This window comes from Rhinolophus sinicus, chromosome 6, assembly GCF_057876585.1.
Source record: "Rhinolophus sinicus isolate RSI-liver-muscle chromosome 6, RSI-T2T, whole genome shotgun sequence".
In the NCBI taxonomy this organism is placed as follows: Eukaryota; Metazoa; Chordata; class Mammalia; order Chiroptera; family Rhinolophidae; genus Rhinolophus; species Rhinolophus sinicus.
The window spans coordinates 43,268,737-43,287,767 of NC_142506.1; the positions used below are offsets into that span (position 1 = coordinate 43,268,737).

A 19,031-nucleotide genomic window follows, 5' to 3' on the forward strand; every position below is an offset into this window, starting at 1 on the left:
TTCTCGAGGATTGAAGCAGTTTGGTCTGAATTATGTACAATCAAAGGGACCTGAAACCTAGAGGGCGTATTGTCTTTTGATTTAATTCATGCAAAGGCCCAGTTCAGCCTCATTCCCTTCGGCAACAGATGGGAAGACAATTCTGCAGAATGAGTAATTCCTTCATTTCCATCTCAGTGGTTTGTTTAGAGCAAACAGAGTGATTTCCCTCTACCCCCTGTCTGCTGCATGACGGTCAGCATCGTGCTCAGCACTGCCTGGAGCTGCGTGCAGCTGGAGGGGTGGGGGGAAGAGAGGCTTGTGGGCTCCGGGCAGGGATCCCTCAGTCACACTACATGCCAGGCTCTTCATTTCTTGAACTAGTGATGGGAACGGTAATACACTCCGTTCTTTGCTCAGGGGACGCCCTTGTTATCATATCGAGGTTATAGTGTTCAGTGTACTAACTATGTCTCTTTACTGTGTTTTCACTTGCTCTTTAAAAATTTAAACATTTTTTTTAAATTCTGGTAAAATATATGTAACATAACAAAATTTGTAATCTTCATCATTTTTAAGTGCACAGCTCAGTGGCATTAAGCCCATTCACACTGCTGTGCAGCCGTCCCCACCACCACACTTTGGGAAGGTTTCTCAGCTTCCCAAACTGCCACTCTGTCCCATTAACCACTAACACCCCAGCCCAGCCCCCAGCCCCTGGCCCCCAACTTCTCCCTTCTGTCCTCTGAGTGTGGCGACTCTAGGGACCTCGTGTGAGTGGCTTACTTCACTCAGCATAATGTCTTCACGGTGCATCCATGTCTAGCCTGTGTCAGAATGTCCTTCCTTTCAAGGTGAGGAATCAGTGTGTGCATAGAGCACCTTTGTTACCCAGTGATCTGCGGATGACGCTTGGGTTGCTTCCACCATTTGGCAATTGTGAATAATGCTGTTCCTTCCATTTTAACATTAAAAATGAAACACTAATCTTTCCTTCATATGTCAGGGAATGTTGAAATATTTTCTAATAGTGGAGAATCATCGTAACATGCATGGTATCATATCAATTATACATTGTATCATTAATACCAAACTGGTGATTTAGGGAAACACATATTTCTGAATCTTTAGGTTTGGCCTCTGTAAAGTAGGTGTTACTAATTCTACTTAGGTTTCAGAGATCAAAAATGAGTTAACATGATGAGTGTACCTTGCAACAAGGTGTATGTAAATGTTAGTAGTTAATAACCAGAACAGATTCTGCATTTTCTTGTCTATATTTATAGTAGGGATTTGGCATAAGGTAGTTCTTGCAGAAGCTTCAGACTGTTTACACTTACTCTTTTTAGGACAGACTTGAACTCCATGGGGTTATTTGTGGGGTCATGAGACTCGAAGGCACACTTACATGTTCTGTAGTTTCTTGGGGTGCTGTGCTCCCACAGATCCCCCTGTCCTGCTGGCCCACGCCTCCCCCCTTCGCACTCAGTCTGTTCTTAGCTGCAAGGGCCTTACCTTGGGGTAGCATTCTTTTTAAACTGCGCACACAACTTGTTTCAGCTCAGTGTAGACAGTCTTTATCAGCAGGTATTAAGAATACAAAAGAGTAACACATCCAGCGGGATGAAAAAGGAGGCGGGGCATGGCTCCCCTCCCCCAGGGAGGGCCCTGTAGCCAGGCCAGCAGGGTGGAGCACTTGGCTTGACTGTGGCCACTTTGGGGCCAGCACCCTCTGAAGAACAAGGTCCCAGGCAGGCAGGCCCCTCCCAACACGGGGTGGGAGCAACAGCCTGGAAGGAACATGGCTGTCCCACCCCAGGCCACTTGGTTCCTGCCCACTGCACACCTCAACAGCTCAGGTGTTAGGGGACTAGGCTAAACCTTTCCCTCTCCAAACACAGGCAGCTGCCTCCTGCCTCAGTTTCCCTCCCCCAGTGATTAACCAGGTTGTTTCCACCAGGCCCTCTTAGTGGCCCAGCCTGACCCAAAGTGAGTAGTCCCCATAACAAACCACATGTTAGCCCCCGTGTGGGCCGCAGGCCCTGGGAGCTGCTGGGATTGCTGTGGGCTGGCCCTCGCCAAAAACACCCTTTCTAGACCACAGAAATCAACCCAAGGTCATGGGCATGGAGGCTCTCACCCCAGGCAGCCTATGGATTTGCTATAATCCATTTCCAGGAGGCATTTACTAGTGCATGCTGGGACTGCCCAGGGTGTGGCGTGCAGCCTCAGGGGTCACTCCTGGGGAGCCTGGGAGATTGGCTATGAGTTCCATCGATTCAGCCATTCGTGGCACCCGCCAGGCATGTGACGCGTTCCTGATCCCGACCATGCACAGCACGTCTGCGGGGACGGCGTCTGAGATGTGGCAGCGTCCTCTCACCATAGACACTGGGTTTAGGCCCTGGTGTCACTGTCATCTTGGATGTGGGCATCTGTGCGGAGGCCAGGGACCGACTGCCTGGGCCCTGGCCTGCTGTGGCCCTGAGGCTGAGCACCCTGCCCGGCTTCGTTTTCTCTGCAGCAGCGTTTCGTCCATTCTGCTGATCCCCGTCACGTGCACAGGCCACCCCCTGCTCTGCCGTGGTGACCAGGGTCCCTGAGCCTGGGGTGGGCGGAATGGCGGGGAGGGGCTGCAGCACGCCACGTCCGGTGTCTCTGGGAGTCCAGGGCAGTGAACAAAACACATGCTTAGCCGCCAGTTTCCTGAAACCATTGACATGCAAGTATGTTGCATGGATCTCCAGCTGGTCCACAGAGCTTGGGGGCGCTGATGGGACACGGTTCACCCCTCGTCGACGATCTCCACGCATCCAGAGTTGTGATGCTCAGAGATGGGAAGGCCGTTTGGGGGTCGCGTGTGCTACATTGTGACCAGTCAGTACAGCAACTGCCCCGCCCTCGGGCTCCCAGTGGACAGCTTCAGGGTAGTTTGGCCTTTGTTCCTGGAAGGGCACGTCCTCTTCTCCATGTTGTGTTGGTTGCCAGGCAGGCTCACTCAGTCACGCTCCTGGCATCTCGCTTGGCCTGGCTCTGCACATGGGTTTGTGATTCCGGGCAGGAGGGCTCAGTTCTTCCTTTGGGCCCGATGCCTGCAGGAAGCGCCAGTCTGGCTCGCGCCGCTCTCACCTCCTCTCATACTAAGGTGATGGGACCTCTGGCTCTCAGGAACGGCTTTACCTGTGGCGTGGTGTGGCAGACACTGCACGCGTGAATATTTATTAATTAGCACCAGGAGCGAGGGCCAGGCCCATGGCTTACCTGTTCACACATCCAGCTTCTCACAGTCCGTGCGAAGAGTAGGAATTCAACTTACTGTTTGTTCAATGAGCAATTAGAAATGAAGGACCATGTCCTGGAAGTGTTCTCATTTGCCACAACTCCAGGCAGCATCACTGCCTGTTTCTCTGCTGCGCACAGTGGGGACACTGGTACAATGTTTCTGTCCGTTAGTAACAGTCCTGGAGGTGCAGATACTGTTGACCTGATGCTGCAAATGAGCAGCCAGGAGAGCTCAGTAACCCTGTCAAGGTCACCAGGCTCCAGGTTAGAGCACGAAGTTAGAGACGTGTAATTAAAATGCAGGGCTGCCTGGCCCCAGAATCTGTGTGTGTGGGCGCATGTAAGTATGGAGACACACTTAGAAAGTGGGCAACAGACAGGTACATACATATGTGTACACACACCCACACACAAACCCCTGGTGCCTGATGCATTTAGGAAGCGTGTGTGGCGGAAATGTGTGTGTATGTGCACACGTATAATATACATGTAAACACGTGTGTGTATATAATTATATGTGTGTGCATACATGTATAGTTCCCTCCTATTGCACTTCCTAAATGTATCTTACACCAAGGTGTCTCATTGCAATTCTGGTTTTTGCAATAAATACAAGCATTTCCACCCACCTTGTCGTTTCATTCTGTCATGCGGGAGACCCTGCTCGCTGCACCATTTGTCGTGCGGGGCGGCCTGCGGGGTCTCTGCTCCCACTCCCCACACAAGAACGCAGGATATGGTGAGGCCAAAAAGGAACACCCATGGAGCCATAGGTAGGGGAGTCATACCACTATATTCTCTCTGGCGGCACTATACTCTCACTGGAGGCTGGATCCACACAGTCCGCAAACCGCCATCCATGCTTGCCAGCCCAGCCGCCATCTTCTTGCTAGCCCCCATTCTTTCTCTCTTCTCTCTCCTAGCATAGCCACAGCAGTTATATTAGTGGCCAATGGCTCACTGGTTACAGCTGACGGCCAACTAGCCACAGCTGATGGCCATCCAATCACAGTTGATGGCCATTTACTACCAGAGCCAGCACCTATCTATGTGAGGCTGAGAGCCTGGAAACTACTTTCTGGGGCTCTGTCCCCACACCTTCCTTTGAGTGGCTGGGACCCTTTGAACCTTGTGGTCAGCTCCTGTCGGGTTCTCCCTGGACCCTGGTCACTCGTGCGCACATGGCCTCACATCCCCCCGCACCTCAGTACATCGGTGCCGCGTGTGTTTGTTGAACTGAAATTCTGAAGCCTGCCCAGTGTATTCCCACTTGACAAGACACAGCACAGAGGTCTTTTTTAGGCTACTTAAAAGATTCTTGACACAATCTGCATGATGTTTTAGCACATTTTCAGGTCCTGCTCTGCCAAGCTCTGGGCTAGGAGTAAATGTTTAATAAACAGCGTAAGGGCGGTGGAGGAAAAACTATGTGGTGAGTGGAACTGTGGGTCCTGTACTCTGACAGGTTGTAGTTTCTGCTTTGTTTGTGTAAGGACTCATGTTCCTGCAAATTTTCCTGTTGCCCTGTGAAACTCGGACTCCTTTCCTGGCTCTGGGCCAAAGGAGCGGTGCTTTGGAAGAAACTCTATAGGAGAGGCTTAGGGGACAGTGTCCTCCTACTGTCCTGTCCCCTCACCAGACAGACGCACAAAACACAGTTGTCGTGACAGTGCTTCCCCTACAGTGAGCCTTCTCTCCATCCCCAAACGCTCCACCTGGTTGACACAGGCACATGGCCTTCCTTGTGTGTGGCTGCACTGTGTGACGTGCAAAGACAGATTGTCTATCAGAGGAGCTAATTTTAGGTGCTGGTAAGCTTTAAGGTCTTACAAGGCTCAAAACTTTATCTCTTCTCTTAGAAGTACTTTTCTCCCCCTGAAAACAAGTTTGACTCTTCCTTTTAAAAAAGGGGGACGAGGCAAAGGACTGGTGCAGGAATGCCGTGTGCGTGGGTGAGTCTGGGAGCCGTGGGGCTCCGGGGAACCTGGCTGCGGGTCGGGGTTCCCCCACTGTCCACACCGGGTTGCAGCTTCTGCTCTACCCAGAGACTGCGGCTGCGATATGAATGAAGTATCTTGGACATTCCAAGTGGATAATTCCCGGTTCAGCATTCCCGCGTTATTGCCACGGGTGTGGTTCTGCAGGTCCCCAAGTCGGGGTCTGAGAAGTATGAGCATTTGCCAGAGCTACCTGGGAATTACTCGTTGATCTGCCACGAGGCTGCTGGGCTTATTTTGACAAGGGCCACGCACTTAGTGTGACTACTCAGGGCAGCTGGTGGCTTTTTCCTAAAGAGAGGACAAAGTCACTCGCAGTGTTTTCCATGGGCATTGACGAGAACATGGATCCCATGGGGGTCCCAGCATCTTTGGCCTTGGGGAGCTGGGAAACATCCCAGAGCTGTGGCAGTGGGAGTGCTAAGGGACCTTTCTTGGGGGCAGTGGAGGGAGGGGTTGCAGGAGAAGGGTGGAGAATACTTAGCAGTAGTGTGGAGAAGGCTGCTATCTGGGGACACCCTTTGTGAGGCAAGGAGAAGTGACATTTTGCTTTTCGTAGGTCATGGAAGCTGAGAGCCGGCTCCAAGATGGCCCTGAGGTTGTGTCTAGAACACGGCACTTTGCGTAAAGGGAGCCTTACACCCAAGTCGTTTGCTTTTGAAGAAATTGAACAGCCTGTGCCTCTTCCTAAATGAGGCTGTCCAGAAAAGCAGATAGAGAGACCTGTCCTTTATGTTTTAATAATTGTTCCTTAGGTTCAAGGAGTCCAGAATCCTCTTAATAGATTTTAATAACATTCGTGGGACCTCAGTTTGCACATCGCAAGCCCTTTGGTGTGGCTTTGAGTCCCTTCTCCGTGGTTTGTTTTGTATCCGTAAGGGTCGGTGCTGTTGTGCAGAGGTGCTGATTCTTCACGCAAGACTCGCGACCGGGTTGAGCAGGGAGAGGCTTCTCACACCCGCCTTCCCTTTGGATGAACACACAAGCCTGAGCCAGGTCCCTGCTTCAGCCTTGGCTGGGAAGAATTCCGGGCCCCTTTTCTCCTGCTCGCCTGGGGGCAGGTTTGTGGGCTGCAGGGATGTCCACAGCGTGAGGCTCTCCCAGGAGAAAGGCTTCTCGCAGGATTTTGTGTGCACTCTAAGGAGAGGAGAAGGTGGCTTTAAAAAACAACGAAAACAACCCCAAAGCAGGAATTATACTGTAGGCACTGTCGCAGTCAGCCCTGATTTTGGCCTCGATTCTGGAACAAGTCAGCTGGTTTAGGCCAACCGCTTGTTAGGCAATGGGTTGTTATTCATTCCTCCTTCCTCCAGTCAGTTACTGGGCCAGACTTGCTCCTGCCTGACCTTTGGCCTGGCCAGTGTTTGCTCAGTGTCTCGGGCAGCAGCCCTCTCTCAGGTGTGGGGGGTAGGGACTTCCCCCACTGAGCAGTACTCGGCTTAATTAACTGATTGAGGCCAGCAGTGCTTGTGTCCTTACCACCGCACTGGACTAGGCGGTGCTGCAAGCAGCTGCACTTGCCCTCTAACCACCCAGGGCCCTAAGCATCTCTTCCGGTGCGCTCCAGAGTGGCAGGGGCTGGGAAGTGCTGCGGGAGTGGGGTGGACTCTGGCTGGGTCTGGCACAGGCCCTTTCACCCAGTGTCTCCTGCTGCTTTCCCCAAAGCTTAATGGAATCACCGTCCAAAAAAGCTGAAATGCTATCTTCTGGGGGATTTGGGCACAGAGGCCTGGAATCCCTTTCCTCTTGTGGTGAATAGGTTATCAGAACCAGCTGGGGGGCGGGGGGGGGGAGGGGTGCGCCGAGGGCCGTGGCTGTCATTTTAGCTTGACGGACTGCTGTCTCCGCCCCCTGGCTCTCTAGCATCTGAAATCAGACGCTTTAGAACCGCTGCCCAGTTGGATGCCTTGAGTCATAAAACAAATGGGATGTGCCGAGTGGGGTGGGGGGAGGCACCCGGCAGCTGGAGCTGCTCTGTGCTGGCCGCCCACTGAGGCTCTCCTGTCTTAACAGGCTTCAGAAATCTCGGCTGCGTCCCTCACCGGCCTTGGAGTCCCGTCCTTTTCCCTGCTGCTTCCCAATGGAAATGATTCCCAGTAGTAACCTGAGGAGCAAGGTCTGCGTTCCTGCCCAAAGATGTGCCCTGAGCAGTGATTGGCCCATCATCATCACTTGTCCTCGCTGCTCATTGAGCAAATAAAGTGACAGGAGGAAGCCCCTGCAGCACTTGGGGCTCTGCCAGGCTGAGTCACCGCTGACTTAGGGAAATGCCACACAGGATGCTTTTAGTTCCCCATCTAAATGGAAGTTTGCAACTGCGTGCCCAGAAAGTGGAGCAGCATCGGGGAAAGCGCAGCAGATCCTGGGTGGGTGCTGTGTGTTCACAGCCTTCAGCTCTGCTCAGTCGCTTCTCACTGACGGGGGACTGATACCAGAGCTTAGGGGAGAAGAGGCCTGGGGGCCACTGGGCGGGCAGATCCATCTGCTGGCCTGTGCCGGCTCCCCCACTGGACAGGCGTGTGGGGCATGGAGACACCCTCACTCTCAGCATGGCAGGGTGGGTGTGGGGACAGAGCCAGGAGAGCAGTTTCCAGGCTCTCGGCCTCATGTGGAAAGGTACTGGCTTGGTTATTTGATGGCCATCCGCTGTTACCAGTTAGCCATTAGCCACTAATATAACTGTCGTGGCTACGCCTGTGGGTTGGTTGGTTGGCAGAGTAGCAGACAGCAGGTTGCCGATAGTGTGGCTCCTGCTTCCTGTGTCTCCAACCCAGCCGCCAGCGAGACAATAGTGGTATGACTCCCCTACCTATGGCTCCGTGGGTGTTCCTTTTCGGCCTCACCATGTCCTGTGTTCCTATGTGGGGAGCGGGAGCTGAGACCCCGCATGGCAGTGGGGCATGTGAGAGCAGGCGTGGGAGGCAGGAGTCCTCTGTGATCTGTCCCTTTCAGAGTGGAGGGTTTATGTGACATGTCACCCGAGGAGCTTTGACAAGCGTCCCAGGTCCCTGGGGTCCTACTCTGTCTCACTGATTCTAAAATGTATGTCCTCTGCTCACACGTTAAGGTCTCCGAAGTCAGGACGTGTCACACACTGGGTGGTGCTTCGTGGCTTCATGGTAGCATCTTCCTTCCTGAGTGTAACGTGAGGTGCACGCACGCCTGGCAGTCGGTGGCGTCTTAGGTTCCGTGGCCCTTGTTGTCTTTGCTTGTGCTCTGTGGGAACACAGCCTTTCTGGTCCACCTTGGCCCTCGTGGTCAGCACGGACAAAGTGTGCGAGTGACAGCAATAGCACACGGAAGGGTGCTGTCACTGACCTGCACTTGTGTTCACACTGGGACACCAGCACCCCTGGACAGGCCGAAGGACTTGTTCTGCTTGGTCCGCTGGTAGTTGACAGACCTGGCTCCGTGTCCTGTCAGCACACACTGTCTCCCGGCTCTCCCCGCACCCCAGGAGTGGTCGGAGCGAAACCAGTGAAGGCGAGTCCCTTTAGTTCAGTGTTTGAACCTGACTTTGTAGAAGCCCCGTGAGCAGGGCATGGTGGCTCGTGGCCCCGGGTCTGTGCGCTACAGTCATCGTCTGCTGTTCCCTGACCTTTCAAGATAGCAGTTCTGTTCTCTTCAGGGATGAGCCGTGGGTCTCCGGGCAGTAGGTCTGCCGTCTGTGGGACATTGGCCATGGCTGTGGAGGAGGGCGTTCCATCACCCAGAGTTCCGTGTGCAGAGTGGCCCTGGGTGGAGATGGTGGGGCTTGCTTCTGGGAGGGAGCGGTGAATCTTTGTGGCTCAGGGGCCTCCCTGGACCCCCAAGGCCCCCTGTCCCTGCAGTTTGCTGGAGCCATTGGTGATTTGGCCTGAAGTGGTGACTTCAGTGCTTTTGCGTTTAGCTTCAGTCCCTGTTCATTTTATTTTCCATCAGAGGCTTTTGGGAAATTGAGATGGGAACAGGGTGATGTCACAGTAAAGAATAATTGCTGAGCATTTATGGGGTGCCAGGCGCTCATGAGAGCACCTTTTGTCAGTTTCTCCTATCATCAGCCCCCATTAGTCATAAGCGGTTGCTGTATGTGCCAGTGTCCTGGGACGGTCCCGGGTGCATCTGCTGCCCCAGTGTGGTGCTGGGCATGCCCACGTGTTCCAGTCGGATGACGACGTGAGAGTGCATGCTGTTGGCATGCATCCTCTCACTTAATCCGCCATAACACACGCCATGAGACATGCCGTGGGAAGGCACTGTTACTCTGCCCCTACTTTCAGTGATAAAGCAGAGACCCAGTGGTCTTGAGACTTGCCCATCGGCCCATTGCAGCCAAATAGCCACCAGGGTCCAGGTGGTCTGAGCCCTGAGCCCAGTGCTCGGGGGTGAACAAAAAGAAGCTGGTCCTGGAAACTAGCCTAAGTATCAGGAAGGGAGTGTGCTCCTCGGCAGGTCTGACCCGTCAGCAGGACGGTGTGGGTGTGAACTCTTCAACTTTGTGGAGAGGTGACTGCAGAACTGGGGGGAAGGATTGGCGATGGCTCAGAGACCGAGGAGCTTGGGGGGCTCCTTCCCCTGAGGAATTGCACCCACAGATGGAGAGGGGACCCCAGTGAGGAAAGTACACATTGCAATAAACCCTGCAGGCAGCGGAAGGCAGGCTTGCGGCCTCCAGAGCCCTCACTCTGAGCCACGTGAAATCGTCTGTGAAGCAATGGGCACAGTCCTGGAAGAGCAATTCTAATCAAACATATGAATCAGTTTGAAATGAACATATTCTAGAAGCGCTTTTCTAACCTTTGTGAAGGTGGAATTTGTCCACGCACCTTATCCTCTGTGGAGGGACTGCAGTGCTGTTTTCTTCTGTGTCGTGCGTGAATGTGAGGGTTCAGCCCACTGCCCCGATGTCACACTGCACTGCCGGACTGGCCTGAGTCAATGCGGGCGCTGCCTAGAGGTTTTCTTAGAAAGGGGGAGTTGGCCAGAGGCCTAGAGAGCAGTGGGCCAGCACCCAGCGCCTGAGCACCCACCTGGCTGTTCCAGCTGCTTTTCCTGCCCAGAAGGCACAAGGCAGAAGGGCAGCTGGGGGAGCTGCTGCAGCAGCCGTGACAGGCTAATGCGGGCTCCCCACGGGGCTGTGGCAGGGGTTTAGGGGCTCCAGCACCCTGGAGGGCAGCCTGCCACCTGCACGGGTTTGCGTGCTCAGTCCCTCTGCGATGGGTGTCTGTCGGGCCCAGGGCTGCTCCCGGGTTCTCTGTTCTGGCTGGGAGGGTGGCCATTTCAGCCAGGACTCTGGCTGCAGCGCTGGGAGCCCCCAACATCTGTAAAGTTTAGACACTGTTGAAATGGGGCAGGCGGATGCTGCTCAGGTTTGACACCAAATGGTTGGTGACAGAGACCCTGCTTATCAAAGGACCACTCTTTACTTTCAGGGCTGTGCATGTGATTGGCAGCTCATTTGTCAGGATCCCTCAGAAACCAACCAGTGTTTATTAAAAGATTGTGCCGGGCTCTGGGAGGTGCAAGGAAAGAATAAGACACGCCAGGACCTTGTTCACCTATAAGGAACGAGGAGTGGCTAAGCTTGAGCCTCGCTCTCCGGAAGGCCTGACACTGGTCAGGCCTCATCCAGGCCCAGAATCTCTTGGGGGCGGGCAGGCGCCAGCAGCCAAGGTTAACAACCATGGTTCTCGGATGGCCGGCCCCCTGCTACCACCACGGCTTTTCCAGTATCTCTTGTAACCTTGGTTACTTTCTCCCTGATGTCATCATCCACCTGGTTCTTTTCCATCCCAGGAATTTGCAGGACAGGGAGAACCTCGTCACTCAGTGACCTCAGACTTTGGATGGTGAGGGGTGGCACGCGGAGGGCCGCTCCCATGTGGGCAGCTGGGCAGGAAGCGCTGCACCGCGTGCAAGACCCACACCCTGGTGGCCTCTCCCAGTTACTGCGGTGCACGTCTTGGAGTCCACTGCTCAGATCTGAGCACACTTCTCTGCTTCTCTGCTTCTGGTTGCACAGCCGGCGCCCAGCTGGGTATTTTGACAGAGGGCCATGCAGCCCAATGAGCTCCTCCTGTCCACGTCCTGTTTTCCTCTCTGAAGACCCCGTTCTTCCCCAGTTGGCCCCTGCCCACCATCCACAGGCCGGGGGGAGCCCAGCCGCAGTGCTGGGTGTGGGGGAGGTCCTCCTATCCCCAATGAACCATAAACCAAGCACAGTGCTTCTGGCACACAGCGTTCGCCCAGCCAGTTTTTTGACTGGCAGAATATGCCAGAGAAGTCTAGTGCTTCACAGATGTGAAGTTGGGGTCCACGGAATGAAAACCCACAGCACGATGGGGGCTGTGGGTGCCCCCACCAGATGTGGCGGGGCAGGTGGGTGAGGTAGGTGACCGCTGGGAATGGCCACTTGGTGTTAACCGAAGACTGGGAGTTGGTTTCAGGAGGTTTCTCGGCCACAAGTGCCCTGCGGTGTGTTGAGAACTGCCCCTCGACTCCTAGGCTCTTGGACCTGTCATCTATCGGTGACATTTGTGTGAAGGACAGTGTCTTAGGAGCACTGTGAAGTCACATGTTGAAGCTTTGCTGTGTGTCTCCAACACCCGGGCTGGCACTCCTGGGCACGCTTGGACCACACAGACTATTTCCCTGGTTAATCACGGGCTAGGAGAGGGATCAAGAAAACCACTCTGGGCCGTCCTCTAGGCGGCCTTGTCAAGGTGTCCTCTGTGCTGTCCAGCAGTGGCTGTCATGAGAGGAGGGGCCACGGAGGGTGGCAGGGGAGGAGTGTTCGCTTTGGAGAGTTAGGAGGAGAAAAGCTGGCCAGGGTGCCTGGGGGAGGGCATTTCTGAGGCCACAGGGTACCTGGACTTGTTGGTACTGAGGGATTGCAGGAGGCCTGGAAGGAGGTGACACGGCCTGACATTGGGGCAAGAGTGCACTGGAGAAGAGCCCAGAGGGCTGCCCCAGGACACAGGGTGAGGGTAGGAGGGCAGTGGGGTCCGTAGGCAGGGAGCCCTGACTCGGGCACGTTCACGCCACCCGTGTGCCCGTCTCTCCCGGACATGGGTGTTTCCTGCCCCAGGAACAAAGATGTTGAGCAGGACGGAATGTGCAGCGTGTGCCCGTCACGGAGGGCCAGAGCCAGGGCCCCCCAGCGCCTCACGAGCAGGCGCGGAGCGGCCGGAGTATGGCCCCTGGGCCGGGCCGCAGCCCTGTCAGGTGGGGTGCTTGGCCTCTGCCGTTGGTTCTGCTCCCACACAGTCGGGCTGACCAGAGGCCTGTGAGGATGGGGGAGCATGTGTTCTGAAACACGTAGAGCACGTGTGGCCATCGGGATGACCATGAGCTGCTGCCGCCGCTGTGCTGTCGTGTTTCCTGTTTGGTTGGTACACTTTCTCTGCCTGCACCCGGAGGGTCCCTCTCAGCTGTGCTTTTCTGTGGTTTCTTTATATTACTTTTTCGTCCACTGCAGCTTTCTCAAGGGACATGACTGGTTTAGGTGAGACGGGGATGCAGGTGTGTTGTGTGCCTGACCTTGGACGACCGGACAGGCTGCAGGCATCGTCCCTGTGGGCAGCTCCTGCAGACCCTGGGGGCCGGTGTTGGGGGGCTGCTCTTCTGCAGGTGGGAAGCGGTCTGCGGGTGGAGGCCCGTAGGATGAGCCTGAGGTATCGGCTGTTCCTGACTTGTGGGAATATGTGCATCTGTGCGTGTGAGTGTGTGTACATGTATGTGTACCTGGGTACACATGCATGTACCTGTGTTTCGGTGTGTACACGTGTGTACCTGTGGTATGTGCACACAATGTGCCTATATGTGTACATGTTTACCTATGCATGTGTGTGTGCATGCCTGGGCGTATGTACATACCTGTGCCTGTGCACACACGTGCATCCATGTGTGTACACATGTTCACCTGTGCATGTGAGTATATGTGCCTGGGTGCATGTGTGTACACACGTGTGCCTCTTTGTGGAGGCGTGGGGTACCTGCGTGTATGTTCCCAGGTGAGTCTTCCCTACTTGGGTTCTGACAATGACTCTCCAGGGCAGTATCCCAAGCACCGCGCCCTCAGGGACAGGAACCCAGGTGGCTTTTTCTTGCCAGTTGAAATCATCAGGTTTGTTTCAGAGTTTTAACTTATAATTTTCACTCTTATAAATCCCAGCTCTTGAGTGGAAACAAATTTGCTCTTATTCTCACTTTGATTAGCTTGCGGCATTAAATTAATTGTCAGGTTGCCTGGAACCAAAACCTCTTAAAATGAAAACTGTTTCACTCGAAAATTCACGCAAGATCGAAAGCGGAAGATGGTCTCATTGAGGAAAGAGAAAATTATCCTGAATGCAGACTCTGGAGCTTAGGACCTGAACCCTGGTGCAGAGTGCAATTACGTGGGGGGAGCCAGCGGACTCGCAGCCGCAGCCTCCGCTTTCCTGAGGTTGCTGACGTACCTTCTCTTCGAAGCTCCTCTTGGCTCCGAGAAGAGCGGCCCGTGGCAGGTGGGCTCAGGCAGAGAAGGGTGTTCGAAGGGGATGGGGGCATCTCACGGGACTGAGAGCGGCAAGGCCATGTGGCCTCAGGAGGCTAGGACAGAACCAGGGCCTGGAAATGGCCCAGACCATGAACTGGGTCACAACCTGACCACGGCGGCCACCCCAGGTCCCAGCTGTGTGGCTCTAGGCCTGGCGCCTGACCTCCCCTCTCTGCACAGGGATTTTCTCGGTCTCGGGGCTCCTGCGTCTGCTTGTCGTGGGCTCAGCTGCCCCACCTGCACCGCCTTGGAGGAAACGACCGGCTCAGCTTAGCTTGGGTGCCCACTCCCCATGCACTGGAGGGGTGTGGCATGCAGCCTGTGTGCCTGGGCGGGCACCTCCTAAAGGAGGCACAGTGTCTGAAGGTGGCAGGAAGGTGCCAGGGGTGTGTGCGTTTAAGGCTGTGTCTGAAGCATGTGCGCTGCTTTTGGTGTCCTGGAGTCCGAGGGGTCAGAAAGCATCTGGTTTCCACCTGCTTCAGAGCCATCCCCTGCCTGCACTGACGGCGTGCACGTGGCGGTGAGGGACGGCACTGCTGGCAGGGCCTTGGTGCGCACAGTCTGCTCGGAGGGCACTGCCCACCACTCTTCCCGTGCTCTCTTGTGGTTTGTTCTTTTCCAGGTGGCTTCAGCAAAAGCCTTCCCTCTTGTTTCTTGTTGCGAGGATGGTGAAGGAGAGAAGCGTGGCTGTGCTGCATCTTCGTGGGCTCACCCGGGGAGCGGGTGGCACTGGGAGGTCCAGGTCTGGCTGCGGTCTGCTCTTGTGCTGCCAGCCAGGCTCACACCGAGAAGCATCTTCCCAGTAGAACAGAACAGAACAGAACAGAACGTCCTCATGACTGAAAATGCCCAGGACAGTCTCACTCCGCCCTGGGTTTTGTTCCTGGCTCTGCCGCCTAGGCCTTCCATAGGACCGTGGGTGCAGGGAAGGGAGGCCGCACGTGACTGTGAGTGTGTGCGGGGCTTCCTGCCAGTGCTTTCAGACCTGACGAGGTGCTTTGTACCCGCATTGCCTGGGTGGCAGCTGGGCACAAGGAGCAGACGGTCCTTGGCCGTGCAGGCATGGACCCTCTTCTTTTCACAGCTGTCTGTTGCGTGGAGCATCTCATCTGGTGGGAGGGAGAGCCCCGGAGCTGAGACCGTGGGGACAGCCTGGTCTGGTTCTCCGGGGCTGTGGCAGTCCGGCTGGGAGGGGCAGGGTGTTGAGAAGGTGAGCTTAGCGCTGTCACCGACCTCGGTCGTCTTTGCACCAGTCTCCTCTCCCCCTTCCTTCAGCAGTCCAGTTTGCCTGGCACGTGTCCCGTCTAGACTCAGAGCCAAAGGGCACCAGGAGGTCGTTACTGAGTACCAGCCAGGGGAAGGGACCTGGGGGAGGTGAAAGGACTAGAGCACGTGGCCCTCTGTCAAGGACAGCAGGCCGCGCAGACCAGCTAAGGACCGTCCTGGAGCAAGAGCTGAGCGGAGGTGACCTGCAGCGTGGTGTCCCATGCAGAGCACTGCGGAAGGGGACGGCTCGGGTCACTGCCGAGTGGGGTAGGAGCTCAGAGTCCCTTCCAGCTGGGGAGCCTACAGGGACTGTCCCCAGTGCAGACAGCACGTGGGGTTTCCCGTGCTCCTTGTTGTCTTCAGAGCCAGTGAGCGAGGGGAGCTTGTGCGGGAGCGGGTTCGAGGCTGCATCCTCGGGGAGGACCCTGGTGCCACCAGGTTTGCAGATGGAGCACTTACTTGGGAGGTGGCAGGTCTCATCGCTGCCGCCCAGGGCACATCACCGCGTGTCTTTCCCAGGGTAACGCCAGCAAGTGCCGTGCCTGACGCACAGGCTGGGGCAGTGGACGGAGGACTTCTCTGTGTGCAAAATATGATGACAGGATGAAAGCGCTGTTACAAGCCTGGGTGTCAGGCTCACGTTTTAGGGGGAGCCAGTTTGGACAGGTGTTTCCTTTAGGATCAGAGCTGGCTTCAGTTGGAACTGAGGTTCCCACCCACCTGTCTGTTCCCTGGTCATCTGAGGTCTTGGGAACTGGGTGCTTCTGACCACACTGAATGCCAGGTTTTCAGCTGAGTTTCCTGATGTTTTCATACCTCGTTCCAGTGAGATGTTCAGTCATTCCTGCCCTTTGCTGTCACCCGGCAGCTTCAGTCTGTGACTTGTGAAGGCATTTTCCCAAGTGAATCTTCCTCTGGAAGGCATTTGAAACTCAGGAAGGCTTTTCAGGTTCATAAAGTGACAGGCATTTCCCGTGTGCTGACCTGTTTATCTCTGAAAGACCTGTTGTGCGTGGTAGTGAGGTAGGAGGCACTTCTCAGCGAGACAAGGGTGATTGGGTGTCACCAGGCTCTGTAGTGACGTGATCTCTAGAAACACTGTGGGGCCGACAAGTGGTTGGGAATTCCAGTGACCTGGTAAGTCCTGGGTGTGACAGAGCAGGGGGCCCGCTGGGTGGAGTGAGGCATCTGACCCAGGAGACGCCCACAAACTGGACTGAGCACTGGACCTTTGCTGTAAGCGTGGGGTGACAGTCACAGCAGTGAGGATGGGTAGTTGTGTGTTGTTTGACCATTTCGAACATGCAGGCCTTCTGCTGACGGGCTAGTCATACGTAGTCAGCAGGGCTGTGAGAGCACCTTCCAGGGTGGGCCCCCCTCCATTACTGTGCCCCTCAGTGCCACCATCTGCAGGGTCACCAGAGTGACCTGCAGTATTTGAATCACAAATACAGCCAGTGTCCCCATCACAGAATCCCAGCTTGATGGCTTGGAGGAAAGGCCCTGCATGATGGGCCTCAGCTTCTGTCCACTTCTGCCCTGTCAGGACTGTGTCTTGCTTGTTGAGCTGCAGCAACACCATACTGCGGTCCAGCTCAACAAAGGCCGATTTCCCGCAGTTCATGAGGCTGGAGATGAGGCCGGTGCCAGACGTGCTCGGGTCCTGCCGACAGTCGTCTTCTGGGTGTGGACTCCTCGTGTGGGCCGGCCGAGGGCTTTCTCTGGGCCCCTCTGGGCGGTGCCACCCTCTGGCCTGAGCGTTGCAAAGGCCCCGCCTCCTAAGACCATCACACTGGGTGTCAGGCTTTAGGCCTGTGGCTTGGGGACACACATTCGGACCGCAGCAGGCTGGCTGGCAGTGCCCTCCTCCCGTTCCTCCCTGCCTCAGGGCCTGTGGCCAGCCCATTCCTGCAGTAAGACTTGCTTCGCGTCTCACTTCCTCTGCAAGGCGCCTGCTCTCGCCCCCACATGATGAACTACGTGTGGAGAGGCTACAGGGCACGTAAGTAGACAGAACAGTGTCGTGAACCCCACAAACTCCTCTCCCCGCCCCGACTGCCTCCAGCCTATGGTCAGGCCTGCCCCCTCCAGGCGCCCTGACGAAGACCCCAGAAATCATTTTTTTCACCTGTGAATGTTTTAGTACCTATCTCTAAAACGTAAGGATTCTTAGTTATACCTTAAAAATGAATACATGCCTTAATATCATCAAATACTCAGTTATTGTTCAAATTTCTAGTTGGTTCATAAGTGTCATAGTTTTTTTTCTCAATTCAAGATTCAGATAAAGTCGCCCTTTATGAGTGACTTATAAGTTTGTTTTTCTAATCACAGTTTCCTCTTTTACTGGTTTTGTGTGTTTTGTTTCATTGGCTTGTTTTCACGTGTGTATGTTAAGGGTTTTGCTCTGCAGTTTTGTGGATTACGTCTCATGTGGCAGTTCAGAAAGTTCCTCTGTGCCCTTCAGTTCCTGCAAATTGGAGGCTGGATCTGGAAGCATGATGTGGTTCAGGGCGGCTTCATACGTGGGTCGTGTGTGGCGGTCAGGTGGCCCACGGAGCAGCATGCTGGTGTCTGCTGGGCGCTGCCGCTGTGGCCCTTCGCTGCCTGGATCCCCGAGTTCACTGGGGGCCCAGCACATGGCATGTTCATTTCAGTGCCCAGTTCTGACTTCCTGGCCACAGCATTTTCGTAACGGAAAACGCTTCCTCCCCCCGCTGTCTGCCTACCTGTGGCACCGCCACGTGGGCGCAGCACGCCTTGGTTCTTTCTCTTTTATTTATGAGTTTTCAGTGTAGCGACCAAATAGCATGTTGTGTTTGTGAGGTTTGATTTTGTATCATCATGGACTCACGGATTTAAACATTTGTGTTTTAGTTTCTCATTGTTTGTGTTTCAGTCTTTGTAATGTTCACGTTATCCCAGCTTTGGTCTGTTAGAGGTTCTCTAGGTGGCTCCTGGGTCCTTTTGATGTGATCCTAGGAGCCGTCGTTCACTGTCTTGCTATCGGGTAAGACACGGTTTCTGGGGTAACATTGTGTATTTCCTACCCCAGACCTGGAATCCACCATTTTCCCAAAAAGCCTTGGTTCCTTTGATTAGAAAGTGGTGTTTGCAGCGGCCATCTGCGCCTTGGGGCAGCTGGCTTTTCCAGCTGTCTGCTCCCCTGTACTCTCAGCACCTGGCTGGTACTCCCAGGAGCACTGCTGTGTGACTGCAATTGTATGTTACCTTCTGATCCTTTCCATTGCCTGAGATGCAAGTGTCCTGGGGTCAGTGGCTGCTTAGTTATCTTTGGATTTTTAGCCTCCAGCAGTAGTCCTGTCAACGTCTGAGTGCAGACACCTATTGACTAAAACTTCATCAGGTTTGTAGGGCTTTCCAAAAGCAGCCCATGAGTTTCTCCATGCCCCCCCAGCCTGCGTTTTAATGAGGTTACGTAGTAACCCCTGTCTCTCTGCAAAGTTCTGTCTTTATGCACACCTTGCCTCGGCCTCTCTTAAGTGCTAAAGCTTTCCTCGTCAGCCATGGAGCTCTCAGAAAACGGACACAAGGAAGGTGAGATCCAGGGAGTAGAGCAAGGATTGAGGCAGAAGCAGAAGAATAGGCGGGGGGATCAGGAAAGAGAAGGTGGAGGCAGGGAAGCAAAACAGGGCTGTGTGCCCGGCATGAAGGTCCTGCTGGTGCTTCCACCCCCACCCCCAGCGTCGTTCCCGGGATGCTGGGTGGCCCCAAGGGGTGCTGCTCAGAACAGCCCCCCACGCATGCATGTATGCACACACGTGTACACACACACTCTCCAGTGAATTTCTTCGAATGGCCATGACCCCAGGTCATCGCATATGGCCAGACGTGACAGAGTCTTAGGTCATGCTGGCATAGCTCCCACCCTGTGGTTAAAATAAAATTTCCAGTGACTTCCTTAAAATTTTCATAGGCCAAGTGGTTCATAAGCAAACTTTGATGTGGACACCAAGCTAGAAATTGGT

General features: G+C 54.8%; 1 protein-coding gene across 2 annotated transcripts in view; it reads left to right on the forward strand.

Moving 5' to 3' along the window:
• The window catches only part of GALNT2 (polypeptide N-acetylgalactosaminyltransferase 2), a 169,307-nt gene that overhangs the window by 20,904 nt on the left and 129,372 nt on the right, over window positions 1–19,031 (forward strand). The window lies entirely within an intron of this gene.